At 43.8% G+C, this 23,073-nt stretch overlaps 1 protein-coding gene across 1 annotated transcript in view; it reads right to left on the minus strand.

The window, feature by feature from the left end:
- Positions 1 to 23,073, minus strand: part of NID1 (nidogen 1) — an 84,619-nt gene that overhangs the window by 60,226 nt on the left and 1,320 nt on the right. The window lies entirely within an intron of this gene.

The following is a 23,073-nucleotide window of genomic DNA, read 5'->3' on the forward strand; positions in this document are numbered from 1 at the left end:
TCCCTGGCATGCTCTCCAACCCTGCCACCAGCAGCACTGTCTCCCCAGCCCCATACAGTCACATAACTGGCTCACTCCCGTCCTCCAGAGCTCAGGGAGGTACAGCCTCTAAGAGAGGTAGCCAGCATAGTCTCCTCCTCTTCTTTCCTCTCTTCCCTCACTCCCTGGCCCCCCATTTCTGTCCCCACTTCCTGTTTGTGTCCTTCCAAGTGCAGAACACGCTGTGTAATGACCTTATTTACTCATGTGCTAGCTCTGGCTGCTTTCCCCGCGAGGCAGTGTGTCCCCTCGAAAGCCGGGACAGGGTCCACCTTGGTCACTACTGTAGCTGCAAAGCTTCGACAATGCCTGGTATGTGTTAGCCCCGTCCCTTCCTGACTTCCTCTAGAAAATAGGGTGAGGAGATTCATACAGAATAAGGCCTGAATACCAAGGTTGTTCTAGAAATAGTGCCCGAAGGTGCATGAGTTCCGTTTGTGAACGCATGAAGGATCACGGCATGATGTGTTAACGGAGGTCCTTCCCACTGGTCATTGGTCCATCACACCAATGATTAAAACAAGGAGTCTGGGGGCACCTGGGTGGCTTGGTCGGTTAAGTGTCCAACTTCGGCTAAGGTCATGATCTCACAGTCTACGGGTTTGAGCCCCGCCTCGGGCTCTGGGCTGACAGCTCGGAGCCTGGAGCCTGCTTCGGATTCTGTGTCTCCCTCTCTCTCTGCCCCTCCCCCACTCACGCTCTGTCTCTCTCTGTCTCAAAAATAAACATTTTTAAAAATTTTCACTTTTAAAAATAAAAAAATAAAAATGAAAAAATAAAACAGAGTCTGTTGGGATGCCTTGGGTGGTTCAGTCGGCTAAGCGTCCAGCTTTTGATTTTGGCTCAGGTCATGCTCTCAGGGTTCGTGGGTTCGAGCCCTATGTCAGGCTCTGCACTGACAGTGTGGAGCCTGCTTGGGATTCTCTCTCTCTCCCTCTCTCTCTACCCTTCCCCCCACCTCAAAATAAATAAATAAGCTTAAAAAAAAAAAAACGAGAAGGAGTGAGGTTTAAAAAAAGAAGAGTCTGCATAAATCTAAACTGGTAACAAGTCTCCAGATCTAACCACCAGTTTATAGGAAATACAGGGCCCAGAAGAACATGTTCAATGATACTGTAGGGACATGATCAGCAAAATCCAGAGTATGGGACACTGTGAAGGGCAAATACCCAGTTTCTTTAATAAATACATTTCAAGAAAAAAGGCTGTGAGGGGAACCTGTAGATTTAAGAAGTCCTAAGAAACGTATCTGCCAGATCTGGGTCCAGTGTCGGACTGATCCAATCTAAGCTGGCCTGGGTCCAGCATGAGGCCTCGGGGGAATAAAATTTTGTTTTAAGGAGGAACAAACAGGTTGACCTTACCAAAGATAATCTTGAAATACAGTGGCCCACAGTGGAGAACTTTTAACCTAGATAAGCTTATCCATTTATGAGGTATCCTACAGAAAAAGGGGTCTCAGCCAAGCACTCACCATAAAAGGTAGAGGGAAAATTATTTTTCCTGCCCTATGGTTTCTGGTGACCAGGATATGACCTGCTGGGACACCCCACTCCCTCCAGAGCCTACAGATGGGATCCTGGGAAAACTAGCAAAAGCCAGCAAACGGTGAGAATTCTCGCCAAAGTCAGCTGTCCCAGATCTCTATCTGTAGCGCCTGGTTGAGAGAGGAAGGTAAAATTTCATGCTGTCCCTTCCTTTCCAAATTCAGATTGGCAGGCAAAAAGACATTTGTAACAATAAGGTCTTTGAATTGTGACTCTCGAGAATTTACTTTTGGGTACCCATTGGTTGTTGATCCTTTCTCTCCCGGGGACAGCTACTGCCTTCTTATTTATCTTGCTTTGTGTCAGGTTGGGGGCCCCCCAAATTTGGCCAGAGATGTGCGTTGCACTCCATTTGCGGCTAGGGTCCTATCAACCATTGCCAGCTCTCAGGAGAACTAAGTCTTTCATTCTTTCCGTTATGTTCGGGGGAGGCTGGTGGTTATCTTGGGCAGGCAGTATCTTCCGCACCCTCTTTGGGGATGCCTCTTGTATTCAAGGGATTGTTCAATACTGCCAGGAATATTTACCGTTTGTGCCTGTTGAAACCTGACAAGATATTTGAAAGGATCTTGTTAAGTAGCTCTATGGTCAGAAGTGGGCCAGCCTGCAAGCCGGTCTTCAGAGATGAGAGGTGAACACTTTTTAGGCCTTCTCACCCGAACTAAAATGAAACCATGTAACCCGGAGGGAAAGAAACACATTCTCAAGTCTTTCCTGGAAGGATTTACTAAAATATTCCAAAGACCAACAGCTCTAAACCTAGAACACAAGAATCTTGTGATTTCCATCTTGGTTGAAGATCTTCTCCCTGATAAAAAGAAGCAAATTGAAGCCAGTGTAGTTAGATGGGCGGTTCAGCCCCTGGATACCTTTAAGACTATAAGCCAGTTTTCAGAATTAAGAGCAACTGTCCCTATCTTACAAATCTTCGCAAAACCAGAAATGCAGCTCTAGAAACAATTCAAAGTCTACCTATCTCGACCATCTCCCAAAACCCCCCTATTCATCTCAGAATGGCTACAGATGTTGTAAAAGATCAGAACTTTGGAATCAGAACCTTCCTGCTTTTCAGAAAATGAAGGAACAATTTAAGTAGTAATTACCCTACCCTTCTGATAATAGACAAATAGACCCTAAAACTCCTAGAAGAAAACTAGCTTTCTCCCAAGGTCCCTTGAAGATGTAAATGTTACCACGTTTCTTTGAAATGTAAATACCCCAAGGAGGTAAGTAAAACAAGGCTCACAGTCACCTGAGACAGAAGGGAAAAAGAGGGGAGGGGGAGGCTTTTAAAAATATAAAGTTAAAAAAGCTCTCTGGGCCCAAATCTAGTCCACAGCCTCCCTAAGGTTACTTGCCAAGGACAAATACAAATCTCAAGTCTCTTCCACAAATATTACTAAAAAGCTTCAGCCACCTGCCATCTGAGCAGATAAACTTTCCATCCGCCAGAAAGAAAATTTGGATCCAACTGTTCGTCTATAAACTAGTTAGTTTTGCCTCACGGCAAAGCTTTTAAAATAAAAGCCAGAAGATCTCTGTTGGCATCTGTCTATGTGTTTACGTATGGATATTATAAATGTGTGATTTTTCTTCTACTTCCACATAGTAATGCCACGATGAAGTTGTAAAGGGCTCTCTTTAATTGGCTTAAAGACAAAAACACATTCTATAAATCAAGTATGCTCTCAGAAATATGAAACTAACCCAACGGTTTTGCAAGTGATCTAGGATAATATTTGGTACACAGAAGCTAGTTTAAGTTTGTTGGTTTAATTAAAACAGGCTTGTCTTTAGAGTTTCATTTAGAGTTATCAACATTAAATATAGAATACTTTTATTCCACATAGATTTACTACAAGTCAAATAACTACTGATCTCTCTATTACAGAAATTTGTCAATAAGAAAAAATAACTTCAGATAATGGTTAACCTGTTTCATGTCTTGTGAAATTTTCATGGTTTACCTAAACATAACTGTTCAGAACAAGTGAGTTAAATGCATGCAAGTAAGATAAAAGTTTATAAATGAACTTTTCAACAATAATGATGCTTTACGATATGTCTACATAAAACTAGTTTCCAAAATCTTTTTCGTAACTTGAAACCTTAAAGTTATACTGAGATAAGTTAAATGATGGATATTCACTGAATATCTAGATCGTTTCCAAATAAGATAAAACACTGAAACAGTAATTACTGAACACAGACTTATTTATCATCCTTTGGCTTTCTTTTCTAGAGGAAGTCAAGATTTTTAGGGTGTATTAGTAAACATGTTCTGTGCCACATTGGAAAATTTACGATTAGGAAGAATATACTTCTAGAAATTATAAAATGTATTTATAAATTTGTCAGTCTACAATTGCTTACTTCTTAGTGTTCACCAGGAATTAAGGATTTTAATACTTAAGAATTCTAATTAACATATGTAATTAAACCTACTAGAAATAATAAGAGGTTTTTTTATTTTTAAAAAATTTTTTAAATGTTTATTTTTGAGAGAGAGAGAGAGAGAGAGAGAGAGAGCGAGCGCACAAGCAGGGGAGGGGCAGAGAGAGAGGGAGACACAGAATCCAAAACAGGCTCCAGGCTCTAAGCTGTCAGCACAGCAGGGCTCAAAACTCAGGAACCATGAGATTATGACCTGAGCCGAACACTCAGCTCAATCAACTGAGCCACCCAGGGGCCAAGATGCTAAACTTTATTAGGTTATATTGTACAAATGCATATTACTAATATACGTGCTCTAGAAATTGTGTGAAATTGCTAAAAATCTGGTATGTCCTGGTGTAATGTTATCAGTCCCATTTCCAGTTAATGTCTTAAAATGTTGTAGGTCACAGAAACAACCAAATTTTCTATTATAATTACAATTCTGTTATAATAACTCTCATCAGATGTTGAAACATGGTCATTTTATGTTTTTTGTCACTTATAGATGTTTATTTTACTCTGACGCTTTCGCAAAAGTGCCTCATCATCAGAAAGACAGGGGAAAGGACTCAACAAATACTCGAGAGTACACGTCTCTGGGAACTTGAAGATTATAAAACTGCACTGGGTACGAATTTCCAGAACTCATGGACAAACTGGATTAAAGCAGGACAAGAATTAATACCATGGGACTGAATGAACTAATGAGGATTATTATTATTTTTTTTTAACAAATTAGTCTTTGAGACATTGCTGGTTCCTTAATGTTTTGGTTTTTTTCAGCTTCAAGGAAAGCATTTTTACTTTTTAATTTTGTAAAGTTTGCCTTTGTAAGTATAATTTTTTTTTAATTTTTTTTTTCAACTTTTTTTTTTTATTTATTTTTGGGACAGAGAGAGAGACAGAGCATGAACGGGGGAGGGGCAGAGAGAGAGGGAGACACAGAATTGGAAGCAGGCTCCAGGCTCTGAGCCATCAGCCCAGAGCCTGACGCGGGGCTTGAACTCACGGACCGCGAGATCGTGACCTGAGTCGGACGCGACCCGAAGTCAGACACTGAACCGACTGAGCCACCCAGGCGCCCCGTAAGTATAATTTTTTAATGTTAATTTATTTTTGAGAGATGGGGGGGGGGAGAGAGAGAGAGAGCACGCGCACATGCGCACGCATGCAAGCGAGGGAGGAGCAGAGGGAGGGAGACAGAGGATCCAAAGCAGCCTCCACTGACAGCAGGGAGCCCGACATGGGGCTCAGAACTCAGAACTCACAAGCTGTGAGATCATGATCTGAGAGGAAGTTGGATGCTCAACCAACTGGACCACCCAGGTGCCCGTACCTTTGTAAGTATACATTAAATATTTACTTTTTATCCCTACTTGGTTCCTCCAGAATGTGGAAACTTAGTATTGTTATTTTCATATCTATATTGATATTTGCATAAGTTCAGTAAGCATCTGTTCTCCCTTGGACACAACGGGAAACATTGGTTATATGACCAAGGCTTCGACTGGTATGTCAGATTTGAGAATGTGCACAGAATCAGATAGGACCAAACAGCTTTGACAAACTAAAACTGACTTTGCAGAGCCAAAAACAGCACCTTGGAAAAACCAGCCTGGTGTCTTGCTTATAGGGGTCCTGGCAGCCTAACCAGGTAAGGACAGTCACTTCCCAGCAGCCATAGGAATCTCAGGATATCTTGGGGACCTCTTGAAGAGAGAAATTCACCCAAATCTATAGGGATTTCAGGTGAAGTTTGATGGTGAGTCTTTGGCTTGCTTGGCTTCTTAGTCTGGAGAGGTTTTAAAAGTCCAATCTAAGATTCCTTATGAAAAGTTCCAGCAAAGTGGATTTTTAGAGCCTATACAGTCAATCACTATTCTTGCTGCACTTAACGCAAATAGTCTGGTCAAATGTAATTTTTCTTTTTTTTTTTTTTTTAAACATTTATTTATTTTTGAGACAGAGAGAGACAAAGCATGAGCAGGGGAGGGTCAGAGAGAGAGGGAGACACAGAATCCAAAACAGGCTCCAGGCTCTGAGCTGTCAGCCCAGAGCCCGATGCGGGGCTCAAACTCACAGACCGCAAGATCATGACCTGAGCCGAAGTCGGACGCCCAACCGACTGAGCCACCCAGGCGCCCCCAAATGTAATTTTTCAATTTATTTTACAAACAGATTAGTCTATGATTATCTTTGATAGAAATAAGGGTGATTATTTCAGTAGAAACTGATAACACAACCTTGTGGATATCATAATTTTTTTTAAATTTTTATTTATTTTTGAGAGAAAGAGGGAGAGAACAGGGGAGGGGCAGAGAGAGAGGAAGACCTAGGATCCGAAGCAGGCTCTGTACTGACAGCAGTGAGCTCGATGCAGGGCTCGAACTCACGAACCGTTGAGATCATGACCTGAACCAAAGTTGGACGCTTAACCGACTGAGCCACCCTGGCACCCTGTAACCTTGTGGATATCAGATTCTACTCCCGTTCATTTGTGTTCGAGGTTTTGTGATATACCTCTAATTTGGACCAGATTCTTCAAGGTTCCTCAAATCAATTCTTCGAGTTTCCTCAAATGTCTGGCTACAACTCTCCAGACTGACATTTCCAATTTTCTCCTACCCTTCTCATTTGGAATCACTAAGAACAAAGACTGCCCTTGAACCTCCATGTAAGGGACTATACCAGGTCCTCCTCACTACCCAGAGAGGAGTCAACCTTCAGGGACTTGAACCTCAGGTCCACATCTCCCAAATAAAAAGAGTTCCTCGAGATGCTTGGAACGGCACACCAGCTGGAGTTATAAAATTAACATCGACAAGGGAGGCTCCTCCCCAGAAGCAGACAGCATCTCGAGGTGGACGGCCCCTCCCACGGTCACAGATCAAGATCTTCACCTCCACTATGAAGATTTGATTCCTTTTTCCTTTTCACTACTTGCTTTTTCTGTTTATGAATGCATGCAAGGACGATGCTCCCTAACCGTGGCACCTACCTCTGAATCTATTGCTAAAGCAGTAACTGCCCAACACAAATCCTTCCTCCCCAAAATTGTTCTCGATAATAGGACAGCCCTTGATTATCTTTTAGCTGAGCAAGGAGGTGTGTGTGCTATGGCCAGCATCACTTGCTGCACTTAGCTTAAGAAAGTGACTCCTTCAGGGTGCCACTGAAGCACCCTGGGTGGCTCAGTCAGTCAAGCGTCCGACTTCGGCTCAGGTCATGATCTCGCAATCTGTGGGTTCAAGCCCCGTGTCGGGCTCTGTGCTGACAGCTCAGAGCCTGGAGCTTGCTTCGGATTCTGGGTCTCCCTCTCTCTCTGCCCTTCCTCTGCTCACGCTTTGTCTGTCTCTCTCTCTCTCTCTCTCTCTCTCTCTCTCTCTCTCAAAAATAAATAAATATTAAAGAAAAAAAGTGACTCCTTCAATGGGGTCTTTCTTTGACTTTATTTGATTCTGACTGGTTTGGTTCTTGGATGCCATGGCTCCAAAGAGCACTCTAGACATTGGGAATTATCTTCCTTATAATAATCATAGTAGTCTCCCCAAAACACTGTGTTTTCTCAGAAGCTTTAAATGCATGTTTACGGCCGCTAGCCACCAAGCAGATGATCTTCCTAACACTAAATCATCAGAAAAGAAACAAAGAGAATAACTGACTTAAGGAATGTGAGCCCAAAGTCATGACCTGCAAATACCCCAGATAGATGCAGCAGAAAGGCATACTGACCTATGAATACCACGTGGAGGCCGCGGCAAACGGAGGATGAGGCAATAAAACCTGCACGACCTCAAGAGCTGGGAGAAGCATAATGCCTTAAAATCTGATCACATCTCTCAGGCTGAGAGCCTGATCAAAAGGGGAGAATTGCCAGTGGGGCGCTTGGGTGGCTCAGTCAGTTAAACGTCTGGCTCTTGATATCAGCCCAGGTCATAATCTCATGGTTCATGGGTTCGAGCCTCACATCGGGCTCTGTGCTGACAGCACAGAGTCTGCTTGGACTTCTCTCTCTCTTTCTCTCTCTCTGCCCCTCCCCCAACTTGCATGCTCTCTGAAAATAGACGAACAAACTTTTTAAAAAGGGGGAGAATTGTTAAGAACAAAACAAAACAAAAAAACCCACAAGACAACAAGCCCCAGTGGAGTCGCTTATGCTAAGCTCCACATCACCAAACCAAGACTTGACTTAATTACAGTTTCAGCTCTCCCCAAAATGGAATCAGAAACCAGTCAATCAGGAATTGCCTGATCAGCACTAGCTAGGTCATCTGCCCTCCAGACAGACCCCTACCATCCCGTAAAAGGAAACGGACTGGGCCATAACCAATCCATTTTCCACCTAGTATAAAAGTTCCTTGTTCCTGCTCCCTTCTGGCTAGGAATGTCTTCCATTTTGTACAGCTCCTCAGAGCTCATTTCTACCTGCTAGGTATGGATGCGGTCCAATGCCAATTGATTTTTGTTCAAGTAAACTCTCGGTTTACCTTCAAACACAGTTCTTACCTCGGGGCCCCAACTCAGGTGCCCTGACTCCCAATGGCACCAGCACATTCCTTGCTGTAGATTATGTGGTGTCTAAAGGGGGTGTCTCTTGATCAGCTGGGGCCCCACGTGTGGGGTGACGATCAGGTAGAAGCCCACCTGAAAACATCCCCCTGAGGGAGAACGAAGGAGACAGGAGTTTACTGAATCCAACACAAGGGCGTGGTGGGCAGGACAGCAGAGGAGAGGTGGTCTGTAAGGAGGCAGTGGGAGGGGGCTGCTCTTAAGGAGGGAAGGCGAGGCGGTATGGTGATGGATGGAATTCTCCCTCTTTTGGTAACTGTGCCTAATTGTTAGTAGCCCCTTGATCAGAGCCGAGGGCCTGTCTGTAGTCAGCCATGTGGTCAGTGTGTCCCTCTCTGCATTCCACTGCTCAAGCCTGTTTGCCTAAAAGTAGCCTCCACAGATTACACCACAAAACTCTTATGGACTGAATGTATTCCTGAGAAAGGCTGACTGAATTATTGACAGAGTAATAATAATAATAATAATAATAACTGTAATAAATAATGTAATAGTATGGTCTATACCACTTCTTTATTGAAACCAGCTACTTTCAGTACATTGACCGATGTAAATATTGCCCTGAAATCTTATTTACAGTTCACACTGGGAAAAAGAAGTTCCTTTAGCAAAGTTAAACTTCAGCTCAGTGTGTTACTAGCACAACTTAATGCCCCCTTTAAAGAACGTATCTAATGCTTAGGTGGCTCAGTCGGTTAAGCGTCTGACTCTTGATTTTGATCTCAGCTCAGGTCTTGATTTCAGGATCCTGAGTTCAAGCCCCAAACGGGGCTCCATGCTGGGCGTGTGGAGGGAGGGAGGGAGGGAGGGAGGGAGGCAGGTAGGGAGGAAGGAAGGAAGGAAATATCTAGGGGCGCCAGGCTGGCTCTGTCAGTGGAGTGTGTGACTCTTGATCTCAGGATCACGAGTTCAATCCCCATGTTGGGTGTAGAGCTTATTTTAAAAAACAAACAAATAAATAAAAATCTAAAAAATAAAGAATGTACCTATTCACCCACTCCAAGGAACACACCAAACAATAGGCTCTTCATCCATTTGCACAGCGCAGAACAAGTCGCTTACATCACAAAACACCCCAGGGTGAAATGCCCAGCACCACATGGCTAACAGCTGGAGCCACTTAACGTACAATTGTTTCAACTCAGCTGACATTATGAAGAGGTAGACAGAGCAACTATTCCCCATTTAAAAAAGCACTTCCTGTTTCATGTTTGTTCCTCTGTGAAGACAGACAGCATGAATCAGTGGAGAAAGTCTAAATGCAGACACCCAATAAATAACATGTTAAATTCCTTACATTCAAATGCACAGGGAAGAAGCTGAAACAACCATCTCTTGAGGCTTAAATGAGCCTAGTAGTGATCCCCAGGGCAGAAGGCAGCCTATGATTGTTGGGGAAAGCCCTCTCCAAAACAGATGTGGTTAAGAATACTGGAGGGTAGGCACAAATAAGAAACAAATGCGGTCCTTTTCCAAATGCAAATTGTTGTAATCAGTTGTACTGAGAAGACAATGAAATTGCATGCAGTTGCAAAAGCAAACTCCATGGGTGGGAGAAAGTGGGAATTTAAGGTAAAATTATTTGGGGTAAAGAAGGGAAAGGCAACAAACACAGACTGTCTGCCAACTCAGGAGTCCTTTACTACAGCTGTCCGCAGTTTTAAAAATTTAATACGACCATACTTCTTTTCACATACATAAAAAAGACAAGCAAATGGGACATAATTTAGTTTAATGTCATAGCCAGTAAGTGATGGAACCAAGATTTGAACTCACATTTGCTGGCATCCATAACCTCTGCTCTTTCTCTTGTATTTGCTGGCTACTTGGGAAGACTTGTAAGCCACAGTGGAAGTTGCAAAGCTTCATGGGATAGCTTCATGGATAAAGAATGGATAGCTAGAAAAAACTAAGAAACTAAAAGGGCCTAAGGAAAGGAAAACTTGATAAAGAAGTCCAGGAAAAAGCCAAGCTCGTAATACAATCGAGGAGGAGGTTGACTGATTTTAAGTCGAGGGCAAAAAAGGGATCTATGGCCTTACCCCCTTCTGTGGTACTTTACAAAGCATTTTTATTCCAGTTACCTGATTAAATCTAGTAAAGCAGGCATTAATATCATCTTCATTCTTCACGTGAGAAAAAATGAGTTTCAGTTTATAGGTCTTGCCTAAGATCACACACTAGGAGTGCCAGAACAAAACTCTTGAGTCCAAATTGCAGACCTTTTCCATTAACCCCACTGAGCCAGAGAAATGGCTCTGGCTTGAATTAGAAATAAAAATAAAAGTCTTCACACATAAAAATAAGGGACAACCTAGGGGTAATAGTTAAGAGATTTGCCAGTGGTTTCAATTTAATCCAGTTAATGTCTAATGGGAGACTTTGGATCAGTTACCCATCTCTTCTGCAGGGAATTTCTACCTGAGATTACCTTCCAATATTTAAAAATGGTCAGGGTCTTTAAATGTTCACTTCTAGTGTGTCTATCAAAAAAGAGGTAGAAATGTGCCTCAGCAGTCCAGAATAGGAGCCAGTCAGGGAAGGGAGAAGGGCTGGTCTAAACTCTCAGTCACTGGGGAGAAGCATGCTCTTCTTTGACACCCTAGAGATCAATATCAGAAGTTTCCCTGTGGCAACTGGAGCCCCAGAAACTCCCCTAATTTGGATTACACCAGCCCCTTAATTTGAACGCCAATCCCTTCATTTGAACATTAGAAATGATAAAGAAAGAATTAAGTATCCATCTGCCTTTCCAGAATGGACCATATGTCAATATCACCCCAAAGCCCCAGTTGATGAGGGAAAGCTACTCTTTACAAAGAAGTATGCCGGCTAGTAAATATACAAAGAATTATAGAGGGGCGCCTGGGTGGCTCAGCCAGCTGAGCATCCGGCTCTTGATTTTGGCTCAGGTCATGATCTCAGGGTTGTGAGATCTAGCCCTGTGCCTGCACTGAATGCAGAACCTGCTTAAGGACACTCTCTAAATAAATAAATAAATAAATAAATAAATAAATAAATAAATAAAGGGGAGCCTGGGTGGCTCAGTCGGTTAAGTGTCTGACTTCGGCTCAGGTCATGATCTCACAGTTCATGAGTTCAAGCCCCGCGTCGGGCTCTGTGCTGACAGCTCAGAGCCTGGAGCCTGCTTCAGATTCTGTGTCTCCCTCTCTCTCTCTGCCCCTCCCCCAATCATGCTCTGTCTCTCTGTCTCTCTCTCAAAAATGAATAAACATTAAAAATTTTTTTTTTCATAAATAAATAAATAATATAGAAAGAATGATAGAAAGAAACAAGCAAACCAGAAAACAAACTAAAATACGACTTGGCAACCCTTCATTTAATAGCTGAGTCAGGCAACGATCATCAATGGATGCTAAGCATTAGTTGAAAGGTTGGTGGGAAAGGGGTCCCCTCCATAAGACCAAAGTATCACCCCATAGCTTGCTTGCTGTTCACAAGGGAAAAAAACATGACTTGACAGACATGATTTCGCTGTCATCTCCTTATCAGTAGCAGATAGTACAGCAATAACCACGTTATCACTTGCCTCCTGATGTTATACAGTATGTCACAACTTCATTCATGAAGGACTCTTGTTAAATAATCTTTAGCCTACTCTATAATAAAAATACAAATATCCTAAATAAAAAAATGAGTAAAGGATTTGGATAAATGTTTCTCCAAAGAATATATATAAATGGCCAATAAGCACATGAAAAGGTGCTCCACATCATTAGCCATTAGGGAAATGCGTATCAAAACCGTAGTGAGATACCACTTGACACCCACTAAGTTGGGTAGAATCACAAAGTCAGATAATAAGAAGTGTTGACAAAAGATGAGAAACTGGAACCCTCCATACATTGCTAGTGGGCACGTAAAATGGTGCAGCCACGTTGGAAAACAGTTTGATAGTTCCCCCAAAATGTTAAACAGTTACCACGTGACCTAGTGCTGGGAGGAGAAGTTTTCCTCCACCCTTAAAGGTTCTTCTGGCTGGTCTAAGAATTAAATTGACACGAAACAGATTAACAGGAGAAAACCACATTTAGTTTCAAATGTACAGGAACACCACATGCATGGGGCATTCCAAGACAGGAAGGTAAAATGAGGCATATATGTTTATCCTGAGCTAGGGAATGAGATGGAAGAGTAGGGCAATTCACGGGGTGATAAGAGCAGATTTTTCATAATCAGAGGTTTGCCCTGCCACATTGATGGGTCACTCGAGTAAAACTTATCTCTGATAAAAACTCTCATCCTGGGAAAAACCCCCAACTGACATTCATTAGGTAGTTAAGGGAGGTGCAAATGTTTTCAGCCCACGAGGTCTTGATCACTTTCAGCGCAAAATAACCCACATGCTCAAGTGGCATACTTTATGGAGACTTCTTTTGAACCCCTTCACTTGCAATTCCAGATCTCACGACAGATTCAGGAGAACTGAAAGCAGATGTCCACACACAAACTTGTACACAAACATTTACAGCAGTATTATTCATAAACAGTCAAAAAAAAAAAAAAAAAAGAGAGAAACAATCTGGATGTCCATTAACTTATGAGTGGACAAATAAACAACAATATTAGTCGTGGAAGAATAAAGTACCAATCTATGCTGAGACATGGAGGAACGCTGAAAATGTTATGCCAAGTGAAAAAAGCCAGTAACAAAAGATCACATATAGTATGATTCCACTTGTGTGAAATGTCCACAACAGGTAAATCCATAGAGACAGACAGTAGATTAGTGGTTGCTAAGGATCAGGGATGTAGGGGAGCAGGGAGGAGATGGGATGTGACTGCTAAAAGATATGAGGTTTGTTTTGAGGGGAATCAAAATATTCCATAGTTAGAGGTGATGGTCACACAATTTCCTGAATATACTAAAAATCACTGAATCGTATACTTTAAAGGGGTGAATTTTATGGTATGTGAATTATATCTCAATAAAGCTGGTATTTAAAAAAATCAAGGAGGTATATAAAATCAGGGGGTAGTTGTATATACACGTATGTTTGTAATTTGTGAATCTCTCTGCAAGGAGATAAAAAAAACAACTCATGAATAGTGATTGTCTCTAGGGAGGGCAGTATGGGGCTGGAGGCCAGGGTGGGAAGATTTCCCTGTTCTCTGTTTTTACAATTTTCTTTTAACCATTCGCATTGTCTTCCTATTTCCAAAATTAATTTTAAAATAAAATTCTACATGCTTTCTAAAGAAAAAAAATTTTAACCTGAATTATTTTTAAGATTGCCAGTTTTCAGAAAATACAGGGATGGAATAACATACATAGAAATGGTCATTACATTACATTACATTACACAGAAATGGTCAAATGCAGAAGGTGGGGCATTCTACGGGACAACAGGCAGTGATTCTTGAATAGGCTGATGACTCAAAAGGGGGAGGTCAAGATTAAAACAGACTACAGAGATGCAGTCAAATGTAATGCTTGTCTTTCTTTAAACCCATCTGAGTAAGTCTAGCTATAAAGGAAAGCTTTGGGAACATTGGACAGCTGTGATATGGACTGGATACAAACGGATAATAGGGAATTATTATTGATTTTGTTACGTATGATAATAGTAGGCTGGCTATATAGGGAAATGCTCTTTTCATTTTAGGAATGGACACTAAAATAGTGATGTAAGTCACAAGGACTGTAATTTACTTTGGATACATCAGCAAAGGGAAATTAACGAAATAAATAGGGAAAACGGCTCACAACTGTTACATTTAGGTAATGTGCCTATGGGTGCTCATGATATTTTCTCCCTTTTATGTGTGTGTTTGAAACATTTATAATTAAAAATTAAATAAAAGAAAAAAATTTACCTGAGGACAAAAGAGGTTTAGAGACTTGCTCTCTAGGGGCTAAGAACCAACTTTTCTCACAAGTAATGCAGTGGTGAGTGGGGTCACGCAGGGGTGGGTAGTGCAGTGCACTGGCGGGTAATCTGATTAGTGGTGAGTGGGGTCACGCAGGGGTGGGTAGTGCAGTACAATGGCAGGTAATCTGATCGGTGGTGAGTGGGGTCACGCAGGGGTGGGTAGTGCAGTGGCGGGTAATCTAATCAGTGGTGAGTGGGGTCACGCAGGGGCGAGTAGTGCAGGCAGTGGCGGGTAATCTGATCAGTGGTGAGTGGGGTCACGTAGGGGTGGGTAGTGCAGTGCAGTGGTGGGTAATCTGATTAGTGGTGAGTGGGGTCACGCAGGGGTGGGTAGTGCAGTACAATGGCAGGTAATCTGATCGGTGGTGAGTGGGGTCACGCAGGGGTGGGTAGTGCAGTGCAGTGGTGGGTAATCTGATTAGTGGTGAGTGGGGTCACGCAGGGGTGGGTAGTGCAGTACAATGGCAGGTAATCTGATCAGTGGTGAGTGGGGTCACGCAGGGGTGGGTAGTGCAGTGGCGGGTAATCTGATCAGTGGTGAGTGGGGTCACGTAGGGGTGGGTAGTGTCATGCCCTAGTGAGCTTCATGAGAGCAGAAACCATGTGTGATGCCACTCATCACAGCTGCCCCATAAACCCAGCCCAAAAGTCTATACAGAACAGGGACTGATAAGATACTGTCAAATTGAAGGGGTTTGGGATGAAGGTAGGGTTCGCAGCTGACACCCAAGAAAGAATTCTTGAAGACGTCTTTGGTGCGAAAAGGCGATTGTATTAAAGCATGGGGACAGGACCCATGGGCAGAAAAAGCTGACAGGTAACTGATTATATACCTTCAGGTTGGGAGGGGGTTAGGTAAGTCTCTGAGGTATTTTGGAAGCAACGTTTCCAGGAACTTGAGGCGCTAGGTGCTGTTAGGAAAACACCATTTATCACCACTTAGTAAAACCTCAGTCATGAGACCCTTCAGATGGATACCAGGGGCCATAAGCTTGGAGTATGATTGCCAGCATACATCTTGGGGGATTTGAGATGAAGTTTCCAAAGGAATTGTATGTTAAAGCAGACTCACAGGATCCTGAGGGGTCAAGATAATGTTAAGCCAAGATCCCCTTTTGCCCCAGCAAAGTGTCATCATCAGGGCAGCTGAGCTCCTAGAGGGAGGTCACCCTGCCTGTTTCAAGCACTTGTCTATGGGCTGTAGGCTGTAAGAGAATTTAATTTTTCATTTGCTTTAGTTTCCCACATCACCATGCAAGCCCTTAAACCCCCTTCCTTTGTTCTTGGGTAGCCAGGAGTCTCCGGGGAATATCACACATATTCCACGTGGGGAGGGAGGGGGCCAGCCTGTATTTTTCCCTCGGCTCGCATAATACTTCCTCATCAAAATGAATAAATGCAGAAAGGAAAGGAAGAACGTGCTGTCTTACATGGCATAGTATAAAGACCGCAGAACTCAAGAGTCGGAAGATCCAAGTTCAAGTTCCAGCTCATACTTATGAACTGAGTGAACCATGACAAGTCCCTTAGCTGCACGTGGCAGTTTCCTCCCCTACGATACAAAGCTCATCCCATGCTGCACCTGAGCCACCCTGCAAAGCGACATGTCTCAAGTGAGCTAGCACAGGAGCAGGCCTCCTTGTTCCCACCTTCCAAATGGGTCTGGAACCCACCGCCCTCATCCACACACCGACTCTCCTCTGGCCCCTGGCAGCAGGCCTCTCTGGCTCTGAAATTCACTCTCTCTCCTCCACCTTGCCCCCCAAAATCCTCTGGCTGGAAGGCAGCGTAATTTTTTAAAAACTTTTAAAAACCAGACTACTTACAAGGGAAAATGTCAACACACACAGAACAGCGTAACGAACATCCATATACTCATCAATCAGCTCCCACAATTACCAACAGGCTCCACTTTCCGTTTTACCAATTCCTCCCACGCATGAGCATATTTTTTTTTTGAAACCTTTTAAATGAAATCTCAGACATCAAATTATTTCACCTGTCAATATTTCCATATGTATCTCTTCTAGAAGAGCAGTATGTGTCAAAGATGTCCTTTTATGGCCACTTTGTTTCAATCAGGACACGACAAGGTGCTCCCCCTGGCATTTGGTTCACATGTCTCTTAAACCTAATCTTTTAATCTATAGGCTTCTCCCCCTCACACTTCTTCTTCTCCCGTGCTGTCTTTTCCTTAAAGAAAGTGGGGAATCTTTTAGAAATAAATCATGTGACTCATCTTCTTAGAAATGTCTAACGGCATCCCGCTGATGATAAATGCCTAGGGTTCATTCATTCATTCATTCATTCAGTAAATCATAACAGAGCACCCACTATGTGCCACAGGCCACTAGTGGATGGGGGAAATGCGGGTGAATATGGCAGACCCTGCCTTCACAGGGCTCAGACTCTAGTGGAAAAGAGAGCCAACAAACAGGTAAACTAATAAACGAGCAACCTGGTTTTAGGTGGTGATGCATGCCATGATGTAAATAAGACAGCATGCCGAAAAAAAAAAATCACAAATGGGGGTCTGCGTGTGAGCAGAGGCTGCACAACAGGAAGGCGTAGCCACAGAACAGCGGGGCCTTGTGTCCCAGGCAGAGGGAAACCAAGCACCAAGCATGACAAGCTGGCTGTGGTGGGGAGAGAAAGCAAGCTGGTGTGGCCGGAGCCTGGCTGGTGAGAACAGGGTGAGGGATGGGGGCAGAGACACCTGCTGGACAGGGCCACAGGAGGCTTTGGGAGCGTGATGGGAAGTCTGGATGTCGTGGAGAGCGAGGGAAACCTTTCGAGGGTTTCTGACCTGGGGGTGACAAGGTCTGATATAGCTCTCCAGGGTCTGGGGCCACTGCCCTAGCTCACAGTGCCTTGCATTCCTGTGACATTACACACTCCTTTTCTCTACACTCATGGTCTCATGCACAGTAACGTGCACGGTCCTGCCCACCTGCCATTTTCACAGGCCTCGCCTCTACTCATCCTGTAGTTCCAGCAGGGTTGGGAAGGTTCTCCTGACCCCTCCATCTAGCTCAGGTGCCATCACGGTATCCGGACTTCTCTTTCATAGCACTTGTCACAGGGGCAACTGGCCAATTATGGGTATAATCATTGGTTCAATGTCTGCCTTCCCCAGCAGACTATAAGCTGAGAACAGAAACTGATCTTGTTTCAATCTGTATCTCCGAAGCCTAGCACCATGCCTCGCATATTAGGCAATAAACTGTTTGCTGAGTGAATGGATAGCATTATCTTCACATTGCACTGAATTTTATGAGAAAAAATATCCACTGTCTTGAAATAGAAATGCACATATTCAACCCCTGGTCACTCAAAGAATATTAAAAATCTAAGATAAAACGGAGCTCAGAGATAATCTTGTCGAATCTTTTCATTTTAGAAAAAACAAGACCAGAAACAACATGAGGGTGAGAAATGAAGTGATTTGACCTCAGCTGTAAGTTGATCAACAGGGGTACCTGGCTGGCTCAATCGGTAGAGCATGTGACACTTGATCTCAGGGTCATGGGTTCAAGCCCCAAATTGGGTGTAGAGATTACTTAAAAATAAAATCTTAAAAAAAAAAAAGTTGATCACCATAATGACTCAGTTTCATTTTAGTCCCAACTGGAAATTAATAATCTTTTAAGTATTCTATTATTCAACCAGGGCCTCTGCTAGACCATGGGGCACCTTTGGGCAAATCAAATGCAGGTGTCCTTTCCTGAGTGGCCCCAGTCCCAGGCTGAGGTTGAGGGCTTGGTCAGTGGCCTGTGGGATGGGCTCCAGCTCTCACTGCCCCCTTGGTCATGGCCCTTGTGCAGCAAACAACCTGTAGACCCTAGGCGCTGGCCCTGGGCTCAACCAACAGATTCATAAACTTCCCATGTGCCAGTAAGCGTGTCCCTTCTATGGATAACAGCAATGGGAATAGGACCTGATCTCTGGGAGCGGGGCGGGGCACCTCTCAACTAAGGATGGGACCCTGAATGCCCTCCTAGCAAACTGGGGCCACTGCTCTGGGCTGCCACCTCCAAGGAAAGTCATGGGACTATGTTGGACATGGAGAAACACCTATTTAACTTGAAGTTTTCTGTGAAAGAGCTTAAAAGAAATGTCAAACACGATTAAGAAGGAGAGGCTGAGGGGCGCCTGGGTGGCTCAGTCGGTTAAGCGTCCGACTTCGGCTCAGGTCACGATCTCACGGTCTGTGAGTTCGAGCCCGGCATCGGGCTCTGGGCTGATGGCTCAGAGCCTGGAGCCTGCTTCCGATTCTGTGTCTCCCTCTCTCTCTGCCCCTCCCCCATTCATGCTCTGTCTCTCTCTGTCTCAAAAATAAATAAAAATGTTAAAAAAAAAAAAAAAAAAAGAAGGAGAGGCTGAGGGATGCCTGGGTGGCTCAGTCAGTTAAGCATCTGACCCTTGGTTTTGGCTCAGGTCATGATCTCCGGTTTCATGAGGCCGAGCCCTACGTTGGGCTCTGCACTGACAGTGTGGAGCCTCCTTGGGATTCTCTCTCTCTGCCCCTCCCCCTTCTCCTCTCCCTGCGTGTGCCTGCACGCGCGATCTCTCGCTCGCTCTCTCTCTCTCAAAATAAACTAAAAAAAAAAAAGAAAGGCTGAAAAAGCTGAGAGTAAAAAAAAAAAAAAAAAAAACCCATTCAGAAGAGCAGCACAAATGTTTTGAGAACACACACTGAAAATGAAATCCACCAAAAGAACCAAGCAATTAATTTCTCGAGCAGGAGTGCTAAGGTTAATGCGGTGGGTGCAAGCGTTCAAACTGTAGGAACAACAGGCAAGAGAACGGAGGCCATGGCCATCTGGTTAAGTGGATGCTAACTGAGGGGTATGAACCTTGACAAGATTTCCGCCCTGATGGACCAACGCCAACACCAATGTGCAATGCTGGATGTTTCACTGCAGCAAATGGTAGGCACAGGAGTAGCACCACTACCCTAACAATACTGCAAAACCAAGTCCATATGCGGCTGCAAGAAATGACCCATGAAGCTGGCCTTAATGTCCACATGCAACCACCACAAGGTCAGATAGGTTCTGCAGATAGGTTGCTTCCCAGGGAACAGGATGAGCTATCACAGCCTGGCTCCTGATCAAGAGTAATTTAAAGAACAGGTGCTTCTGTTAATTTCACTTGCTTCTCAAATGTGTTGTGTGTTTATATAGATAAGCTGCACTTCAATTACTCTAAGAAAGCTGTGTATGGCCAGAAAGCTTAAATACTATTTGGATGGAATGCTTTCTCCTGCCTTGCTATACTTCCCAACGCATTAAGAAATACCAGGGAGTTTTCACCTTGACAGATTTGATGATCGGTTATGTGTAAAAGCACAGGGGCATATTTTTGTAGATGCCTTTGACAAAGCTAGCATCAGCTTGTTACATATGAGACCTCTTTTCTCAAAAGTTACATCAACTGTATAGCACCAAAGTACTACAGAATAAAGTGTAGAATAAAGGTTTGGGGCTTTTTCAAAAAAGACACAATCTCTGCTCTCAATGAAGAAGAAAGCCCGCAGTTTTAGAGCACCTTACTACATGATAAGCTGTCTGAATACATTAATTCAGTGAATGTTCACAACTCCATGAGAAAGGCAATGACGTTTCAGTTTTGCAGATGAACAAAATAAGGCTTTCAGAGGTTGGATAACTTACCCAGGGTCCACAATAAGTAAGTGGTAGAACAGAGATTCAAGCCCACACGTATTGGGCTCCAGAGACCCCACTCTTCCCACATTACCTACTGATACTCCCGTTGAACAGATTAAGTTATGTAAACATTTATCAATATACTAAGCTCCAAACCAGACAATATTGGAGTTACAGAAGAGTTCTAAGGACTGAGGGGTGAATGCAGTCTACAAGTACCGGTCAGTTAGAAAGGAGGAAGGGCCTAGAGAATGGGAGAGAATCTGAGAGGTTAAGAGATGGATAAAGTGAAAGAATGAAAGAATGAGTAAAGGGCCAAAGTGAGACATATTCTACTGTCTTAGAAGTGTTAAGACAAAGCTGGAAATGAAGCTAGAGTGGTAGGATGAGGCCCTGAATCCAGGTCAAGGAGTCCAGGGTCCTCTGAAGTCAGAATGGAGGGAGGGCACTAAAGAAATTGAACATCAGGGCACCTGGGTGACTCAGTTGGTTGAGTTTCCGACTCTCGACTTTAGCTCAGGTCCTGATCTCACAACTGGTGAGGTTGAGCTTCTCGTAGGGCTCTGGCTGACAGCATGAAGCCTGCTTGGGATTCTCTCCCTCTCTCTCTCTGCCCCTCCCTCGCTTGAGTGCACAAGTGCTCCCAAGCCCCTTCTCTCTCTAAAAAAAAAAAAAAAAAAAAAAGAAAGAAAGAAAGAAAGAAAGAAAGAAAGAAAGAAAGAAAGAAAAGAAAGAAACAACACAGTTGGAAAGTGTCACTGCAACAGGACAAGAAAGATACAGATGCAAGGGCCTTCTGTGAAGGTGAAATGGGGAACTGATCACCGTGTAACTCAAGCCAATGGGCAACTCTTCAGTCCTCACCTTTTGTGCCCATTTAACCTTGGTGGTTCACTCCCTCCTCCTTGAGACACTTTCCTCATTTGGCTTCCAGGACTCCACTTCCTTTTCATTTCCTCTCAACTCACTGGCCACATCCTGTCAGTCTCCACTGCTGACTCCTCCTCTTTTCCCTGACCAGTGGAGGCTCCCTTGGACCTCTTCTCTATTTGCATATACTCCCCTGCAGGGGTCACTTTAGTTCTGTTTTAAATACCATCTATGGGCCAATGATTCCCAATTTATACCTAAAGCCTAGGCTTCTCTTCTAAATTCCTGATTCACATACCTACTCCATCCCAGACCCTTTACATTAGGTAGTATATCACCTCCTGATATATAATTTACTTACTATGTTTGCTGTTTGTTTTCTTGGTCCCACTCCCCTGCTAGAATGTAAACTCCCTGAAGATAGGATTGTTTTGTTCACTTGCATTTTGAGTGCCCTAAATAGTGCCTGGTACATAGTAGGCACTTGGAAGGTATCTGTGGAATAAATGAATACAAAGAAGGGGTAAGGCAGCCTCAAAACAGTGTAAGAACCCGCATAAGGTACTATGAACAAGGAAAACCAAGTAGTAAAAGTATCCGAGGGGAGGAGGGAGGTGAGTGATTTTCACTTTGCCGCGTGGAATCTGAAGTGACAGACGGGCATTTGGGTGGAAACATCTGGTAGGATTTTGGAATTCTGGGACCAGTGTTTATTATTATTTCTTCATCTGAAAAGGAGGAGGAGCCGTTTTGAGGATTAAATAACGTGAAACTAGCAGGTCCTCTGACACATGTGGTTATACTCACCCGATACTTTTCCTTCTCAGTGAATGTTCATATTCCTAGCCAAGTGCCCAGGACCGTGCAGACCATCTAGCTCAGACACACATCCCTGTCCATCCACCTTTTACACAGTAGATGACCCTCGAGTCCTGGGAACGCAGCCCTCCAATGTCGGCCCTCTTTGAGGATTGCCTCCATTGAAAAACTGCTTGGCCCAGGATCACACTTCCTTCCAAGGCAGCCCTTACCCGTGACTGATCGCTGCAAGGACACAGAGGCTGAGCCCTCTCAGGCACACTGGAGACAGCTCGAGACACCCCACCTCCAGAGCTCCCAGGGAGCTGGCTGAGACCTTTGCTGGCGAATCAGCCTCTGCTCAGTTCTTCACCTCCCTGCCTCCATAAGTGTGGAAGTGAGGAGCCCTCCCCCAAGAAATAACCTGCTGGCTAATCTCCATTTCACAGTCAGCTTCCTGGGAAGCCTTGGGGGAGGGGCGGGGGGGGGGGTGCAGATACAACCAAGAGACCTCCGGGATTCTTTCTCACTGAAATGCAGAGTAAACCCAAATAGACCTGGAAGGTATGGCTTGACAGGAATCGGTTTTTTTCAGCAATAGATTTTCTAGGTCTTTAGAATGTAATGTGGTTAGTCTGATGCCACAAGTAAAGGAGGGCAGGAGGTCTCAAATTTAACACAGGGGTTCTGAACTTGGGGCTCATGAATAGAATTCGGTGTGTCTGTTAAGAAGGGAAAAAGAGAAATTTTATTTTTATTTTCAGTAAGTCCTAAGCGGTATTTTAGCATTTCCTTCCATTATGAATGCAGGCAACAAATCGCGGTAGTAGGAACTCTTAATGACCTTGCCACCAATAGGAGTCACTGATATTCCCATTTCACGTTTTAGTCATTGTAGGTGTCCTCAAACACTGTTCACAGTCCTCATGATCTTGAAAGTTCAGTAATTACCTGACCCTCCCCCCCCTTATACCTTATATTTAAAATGGCTAAAAATACACACGTTACTTCATACAATTTCTAATATTTGTATCTGTATTTGAACACAACTGATTTCCTTGGCAATCCTGTGGATGTTATTCTATGTAATTAAAAAATCTTATTCTAAAAAGGGGTCCGACAGGCCTCACCAGACGGCCCACGGAAGTCAGACAACAAGGGCAGCACTCTCTGTGGGTGGAGACTTGAAAGGCTCCTTCTTTTTAGGCAAAGCCGACAAGCTCCACGTGGGTGTTGTCCAAGGCACGGTCG

The sequence above is a fragment of the Panthera pardus genome, unplaced genomic scaffold, assembly GCF_024362965.1.
Source record: "Panthera pardus isolate Hobbes unplaced genomic scaffold, ASM2436296v1 HiC_scaffold_22, whole genome shotgun sequence".
Taxonomy (NCBI): domain Eukaryota; kingdom Metazoa; phylum Chordata; class Mammalia; order Carnivora; family Felidae; genus Panthera; species Panthera pardus.